Source organism: Salvelinus sp. IW2-2015, unplaced genomic scaffold (genome assembly GCF_002910315.2).
Source record: "Salvelinus sp. IW2-2015 unplaced genomic scaffold, ASM291031v2 Un_scaffold5182, whole genome shotgun sequence".
In the NCBI taxonomy this organism is placed as follows: Eukaryota; Metazoa; Chordata; class Actinopteri; order Salmoniformes; family Salmonidae; genus Salvelinus; species Salvelinus sp. IW2-2015.
In genome coordinates this window covers 22,982-30,740 of record NW_019946448.1, presented here as the reverse complement: position 1 = coordinate 30,740, position 7,759 = coordinate 22,982, and the positions used below count along the sequence as shown (strand labels likewise).

The 7,759-nt window shown below is 43.0% G+C and overlaps 1 pseudogene; it reads right to left on the bottom strand.

Annotated features, from left to right (window-relative positions):
* Positions 1-168: 168 nt before the first annotated feature.
* LOC112078045 (tripartite motif-containing protein 16-like) lies at positions 169-7,269 on the bottom strand (annotated as a pseudogene).
* Positions 7,270-7,759: the final 490 nt, after the last annotated feature.

Below are 7,759 nucleotides of genomic sequence, written 5' to 3'. Positions count from 1 at the left end.
TTATTGTTTCAGACACAATAATGTTGAGACTAAAGTATCAGGCCCTCAGTCCTCCAGAGTAGGAGTGTACCTGGATCACAAGGCAGGTACTCTGTCCTTCTACAGTRTCTCTGACACAATGACCCTCCTCCACAGAGTCCAGACCACATTCACTCAGCCCCTCTATCCTGGGTTTTGGCTCAATGGTACTGCTGAGCTGGTTAAACTTTAGTAGAGTCCACATAGATACTAGTCATGCTGGTGTAGTCTATAGCTGAGCTGGTTAAACTGTAGTAGTGTCCACATAGATACTAGTCATGCTGGTGTAGTCTATAGCTGAGCTGGTTAAACTGTAGTAGGGTCCACATAGATACTATTCATGCTGGTGGTGATGGTCCCCAGATATAATGGTCTGTTTTTCTGTAGAATCATTTGACTGACTGTATAGTTGAATTAAAATGTAATGTACTTATTTTTATTAAATACAATGTTTTAGTCTTGTACATTTCCATGAATCATGATGTGTGGTGTTGATGTATATTGGTTGTCATTCAGAACCATTGATATGTTTTCTCAATTGGTTCTCTGTCTCTATGTAATTCTCCTCAGTGGCATTGAACAGGTAGTATCACTAACTAACTAACTAAACTATATAGGACGGACACAGATTAATCCTAGTCCTAGACTAAAAAGTATGTTCAATGTAGATGTCCAGGAAACCGGCCCCAAATTTGGCATCTTTCATCCTCCCATACTGCTCAGTCCAGCAACATTAAACCTGTCCAGCAGGTGGTRATATTGACCAAACAATAAAACCAGSAGATATCTTGACTTGCCACTCAGTAATGTTCAGAATAGTACTTTAATATCATTGGAGATTGATGGTCTTTTTAATCCGCTATCCAGAGTCAGGAACAGATGAAGTTAGGTCTGCTACTGTTCAGTGATTAAATATGATTTATGGTGATGGGAAATAAAAAATCCAACACTCAACTTCATCTAGTAATAGTTTTCCTTTGTTATTTATTCCAAGGTGTCTTTAACTTATAAATGGATTGTGTGGAGGTGAGCTAGTGGTGTGGCTGATAGAATATAATGAAAAGGGAGGATGGGAGGGGAAATGGGCAGATATATCAGACAGATGAGGGAGAGAAAGATTTTCATACAGGAGTTAGTGTCTCTGTTCCAAATAGCTCCCTATTCCCTGCGYAGTGCACTAGGCTTCTTTAGTATAGATCTAAAGTAGTGTTCTAGATGTTAGATTGTTTCTCCCTGTCATTACAACATGACAATATGGTAATGACTTCAGTGGTTTCCACCTCTTTGTTGTTATTGTTATTTTGTTATGTGTGTTGTCAGGTTGTTCCTCTGTGTTCCTAATTGAAAATCCATTAACAATGAATCACAAACAAATTATATTCCAGTTGTTTAGACAATTTCATGTCTGACATCCCCAAGTTCTGTTCAGACCTATTGAACTGGGTCACATTCTACATGGTGACTTGTATTGATAGTCCATACTGGACCTAACTGTGGTTAACCAGACTGGAGGGGTTCTGATCATATATTCCCTCATCTCCACCTGATTATTATATATTTCTCTCTCTCTCTCTCTCTCTCTCTCTCTCTCTCTCTCTCTCTCTCTCTCTCTCTCTCTCTCTCTCTCTCTCTCTCTCTCTCTCTCTCTCTCTCTCTTTAATACAGTAGTAGTCTGGAGGGAATAACAATGTCCCACTTTTGTATGTGCAATTCATTATATTTAACCTTAATTTAACTAGGCAAGTCAGTTATTAAGAACAAATTCTTATTTACAAGGATGGCCTTCCAAAATGTAAAATGCTTCTTGCTGTGACAGGGGCCTGGGATTTAAATAAATAAATAAATACATTATAAATATAGGACAAAACACACATCACAACAAGAGAGACAACACAACACCACATAAAGAGAGACCTAAGACAACGACATAGCAAGGCAGCAACACATGACAACACAGCATGGTAGCAACACAACATAACAACAACATGGTAGCAACACAACATGGTAGCAGCACAAAACATGGGACAAGCATTACTGGGCACAGACAACAGCACAAAGGGCAAGAAGGTAGAGACAACAATACATCACACAAAGCAGCCACAACTGTCAGTAARAGTGTCCATGATTGAGTCTTTCCTATTCCCCCTCAGGAAACAAAAAAACATTTGGCATGGGTCCTCAGATCCTCAAAAGGTTCTACAGCTGCAACATCGAGAGCATCCTGACTGGTTGCGTCACTGCCTGGTACGGCAACTGCTCGGCATCTGACTGCAAGGCACTACAGAGGGTAGTGCGAACAGCCCAGTACATCACTGGGGCCAAGCTGCCTGCCATCCAGGACCTCTATACCAGGCGGTGTCAGAGGAAGGCCCTAAAAATTGTCAAAGACCCCAGCCAGACTGTTCTCTCTACTACCGCATGGCAAGCGGTACCGGAGCGCCAAGTCTAGGACCAAAAGGCTTCTGAACAGTTTTTACCCCCAAGCCATAAGACTCCTGAACAGGAAATCAACCCGGACTATCTGCATTGTTGTTTTCATGACATTGTTGGTGCTCTTCTAAAGTCACATCCCTTATTTTCAGAGAAACTGAATGCAGATTGTTCTGTACACGGATCAAATAGACATCTGGAATCCACTAGGATCCTTTGCATCAAAAAACAAGTTGTTAATGGTGTACTACACCCTAGGAAATATACATTCAAAATGCAGCTCTAAACTGGCTGCTATCAGGCTACCTGCCGTGGCTAGATCAGCAGACCTCCCTCAATTTGGTGGAGATGGAATATTGAATAGAATCTATGAAGATATGGATGCATTGTACAGTGGGGTTAAAATGCTAACTATTAACGGAGAGAAAATGATATATGGTGCCATGGTCTCTCTCTGTGGAGACACTCTGACACAACATGAACTAGCAGGGCTCAGAGGGTGTGGGCTTTACCTACAGTAAGTGCAGACACCGTGAGTGTTCTTTTGAGGACATGCAGACACATATGCTAAAAGGACATTGGAGAAGCATGTCAGACAATGTGATGAAAGAGAAAAGGTAAAGATGGACTTGCTTCACAACTGCCTGAGAACAACCTATGGGATCAATAGAAGGAGCAAGTTAGTTGAATTCCCAGCCTTTGATATCATACAACAAACTCCGCAAGACATTATGCATGTAATTCTGGAGGGYGTAGCCCCATTGGAAATCACATGTGTTTTGAATCATCTTGTTGAGTCAGGACATATTGATCTGGACTCAGTGAATTCGTCTCTTCTTTGTTTCCCTTATTGCCCTCTAGACATTAGAGATCAGACATCCCCCAATGTCTGTTAGTACATTAACGTCAAGTAATGGAAACTTAAACAGGCATCTGCTTGTCCTGCTAAGGATATTGCCATTTGTTTTGGAGAGTTAGGAATTCAATGCATATATACAACTGATAATTGAGCTAATGGAGATTGTACAGATATTATTTGCACCTGTTCTTTCCATTGTGACTGTGTCTAGGTTGAAGTTACTCATTGAAAATCATTTGAAGCATTGGAAGGAGCTTTTTCCAGACCACAACGTTACACCTAAACAGCATTATATGATACATTTGTCATCACAGATAAAGTCATTGGGTCCAATGGTTAGACATATGTGTATGTATGYGGTTTGAGTCTAAACATTGTTTCTTTAAACAACGGGCTTCCAAGCTCCATTTAAAAAATATTTGCAAGTCTTTGATCAATCAGAACCAAATATGAAAGCTGGCAAAATGTTGACAGTTCAATGCAGTCAATTGTTTCAAATGAAAAGGAGACGGGACCTGTATCAGAGGTTAAAGATCTACAATATTTATGTGGAAAATTGAGGGACTTCCTAGGTTTCAATGAAGTAAACCATGCTGTATCAGTCAAATGGCTTGTAATAAATTGTAATAAATATGTAACTCAGAAGTCTAAGATCTTTGAATGGTAATATGCCAGAATTTGGACTGGTCAAAAACATATTTCTTGTTGATTCTAGGCTTAATTGTTTGGAATATCAACCATTTCAAACTCTACGCTTTGATAGAAATGTCATGGCTTATCAAGTTGAGGTCCCACACCTTGCACAGGCCACTGAGTTAGTGGAGGCTGAAAAACTGGTTGATTTGACCTCTCATTACACAATTAGCAACAAGAGCCAAACTTATGTACAAGTCAAATACCATCTTGGGGATGTAATAGAATTGTACAACAGTTCAAATGTCTCATAGTGTGTACCCCGAATATGAAAAGTGTACTCTTTGTTCTGTACTGTATTTTGTCTACATGATTACTGTCGTGTGTGTAAGATTGACAATAAAACAGTGAATTCCATTTGGTCATTATCTGTTCTTAATATGTGAAGACAAAGCAGTTTTGTACTTGTCAGTGTTGATCAAACAGCTTTTTAATTCTGGTAATTCTAGTTCCGAGCATTAAGTTACTCAGAACCAGTAATACAATCTCAGTAACAAGTTACATTATCTTATTAAGATAATTATGGACAAGCTTGAAACAAGTGAAATGCTCTAACATAAAAACTGCCTGGTAAGAAGAAATATCTTGTCAGACAAAAAACAAGCATATATTGCCTAGATTTAAGATATTTAATCTTACTTAGATTTCATTTTTTGCAGTGTAACCTACTCAGCTATAGACTACACCAGCATGACTAGTATCTATGTGGACCCTACTACAGTTTAACCAGCTCAGCTATAGACTACACCAGCATGACTAGTATCTATGTGAACCCTACTACAGTTTAACCAGCTTAGCAGTACTATAACAGAGCCAAAACCCAGGATAGAGGGACTGAGTGAATGTGGTCTGGACTCTGTGGAGGAGGGTCATTGTGTCAGAGACACTTACACTGTAGAAGACAGAGCACCTGCCTTGTGATCCAGGTACACTCCTACTCTGGAGGACTGAGGGCCTGATACTTTAGTCGCAACATTATTGTGTCTCGAACCAATAACACCACGATAACACTGTAAACTCCAGGACTTGTTATTGTATCCAAATGCACTCATCTGTCCCTTGTTCTGCTGATGTCTTGATATGAGACTGCTGTATCAACATCCTCCCACTCCACTTCCACCTCCCAGTAACAGCATCTCAGACAGACCTCTCGACACAGAACCTGCTCGTAGTTGGTGAAATCTTGTCTGGATGATCAGGATATGGTTGGACTCGACTTGTGCATTTCACCTTTTTGTTCCCTTTAGACAGAGAGAGGTGTGTGTGTGCTGTGTTTGGGGTCCAGTGTGAGCTGACAGGAATCTGGAAGAGGAGCAAGGCAGGACAGCAGGACCACATGAAGGGAGTTACGAACAATAAGTTAAATCAGATTACTGTATCTTCCCTGTCTTTGATTAGAGCACAGGCAAGATCAAATCAGAGAAATATGAGGAGTCAGATAGATACCCAGTCTTTGATTAGATTCTACTATTGATTGTATATATTTTCTAGAGGGATTGTTAGGAGTGTCAGTAAAAATAGACTGTTAGTTACTTCACAATAAATACTGCACATTGTAACAACTGTTCTCTTTGGTCTTGGGCTCTGGAGGCAGTACAACATCCACTATATTCACTACAGACACACAAACACATTGACAGAGAGAGGGAATGTCATCATACCAATTCCACATGTTATATGACGAGTAGGGAACTTTCAATGGTCTAAAGTTGATGTTCTTATTATTTTCAACACAACCTGTAGTGGAGATCTTGGTCCATCTTCCTTTAAGGAAGTCTTCTAGTTCTCTCTGCCAGTTCAGACACAGTCTTACTCACACTCCACAGTAACGTATATGAGGACGGACAACGATGTGTGGGTAAGTCTGAAGTTACACTGATACTGGAGAGAGACTGGAGAACTCGGAGAGAGAAGGGTACAGCAGATGACAGGGATAGGGGAGGGGATGATGAGGACAGGGAGGAGGGAGACGAGAGATGAGAGAGGCGGGGATGAGAGAGACAGGAGAGACCTAGGACAGGACCTAACATAATGGAGGACATGAAAAGCAGCGGAGTTAAGGTGGAGAGGTGCAGTGAGTCACGTATGTGGAGGGACAAGCAGTGAAGTACCGTGAGGAGGAGATGGACCCTGGTGAGAGCTGGCCCAGGCCAGCCCCCGCAGCGCAGCTACTCCGCTCAGTCTCTAAGATCCCAGCGACTTCACTTCTCTCTGGCCTCTGATCAGCTCCCACCTCCAGAGCTCCGCCTCTCAAGACGACAGCCCATAAAACGATCCACTGCCCCCACGTCATGGCAACGGAAAGTGAGAGAAAAGGGGGGGGGTATGTGTATCAGACGAACAATCTGCATTTCAGTTCTGCTGAAAAATAAGCGGATGTGACTTTAGAGAGTCAGACGCAAACCAAAATATACAATATAGAAAACAAAACAATGCATATGAGTCCAGGGCAGTTGAATAATTGACACTGATAATCAAGAGTCTATATGGAGCTTGCGGATAGAAACAGGACAAGGAAAAAAAAACATAGATTGACGAAGAAGCGAAACAAATTGATTGGTCCTAGAGGACCTATCTAGGCGCCCTGACCCTCTGCCTGATGCCAAAGCTCCACCCCTGCCTCACGGTCCACAAGCTCCCTCCATACCGCATGGTACCGCCTTGTCCATAGAACCCACCAAACCCCCCCAGGCTCCCAGTAGAACCCCCGAGAACAGTCTGGCTTGGGGGTCTTTGACAATTTTTAGGGGCCTCCTCTGAGGCACCCCTGGTGCTAGGACCGAAAAAATGTATCCCCTCAGAAGTCTGCATGCAGAGTTGATCCGACCCTCCCGCAACACGCACCCACCGTAATGGTGAGGCATGGAGCCATGGCGCTCGCCCTACGCAACGACACGTCGCCCATCAGTGGAAGATTGTCCTTGGGTGCGGACCCTCTCTGCGCAGCGCTGTTACACGAAGCCACCTCCACTTGTCAGCCTCGACACCACCACGGGACACTCCTCGCCACGCACAAGTAGCTCCTACACGCTCAGCTGCACGCCTGAACACCCTGAGTGGCCAGTGTCCAGCCCCCGACTGCCAAGATAGCACCGCTGCAAAAACCATAAATGAACCCCTTCTCCTGAGCCGCACTCGCCTCGCCCAGAGCGCACCCCCATGCCAAATCCGCTCCTTTCCGTTTCCTCGCCAGCCCGCCCGGCATCATAGAAAGCGCACTTCACAATCTATCCTGTCCTTACCTGCCCAGCTTGCTCGGCTCCCGCCATTTGTGTGATGCCTCCCCCCTGACCTATTGTCTCGTCTCTTACCCCTTTTGCCCTATCTGTGCTGCCTCTGTCCTTAATACAAGAGATGCCCACCCGTAATTGCGAAGTGTACCATCCGCTTTCTGCATAGACTGCGCCTACCATGAATGGTTACCGCCTGACACGATGTCTGTTGTTATTGTATGTAGCTTGACTCCCGAAATGCCTGGTCGTTCGTCATCGTGTATGACATTGCTCCACCTTGACTCATGATCAACACTCGAAAGCGGCCTAATAGAGATCTCTGCTTTAATGACTCCGGACTGTGATTGTTGTCGTCTGCTATAAGTGTATGTGTGTTTCGCTCTCAAAGAATACATATTATGAAATGGATAGTACTCTTAAAATTAATATTATTTAAGATCCCACCCGCCCCTGTCACAGCAATGATAGCATTTTTACATTTTTGGCAAGGCCATTCCTCTCGTACATAAGAATTTGTTCCTTACTA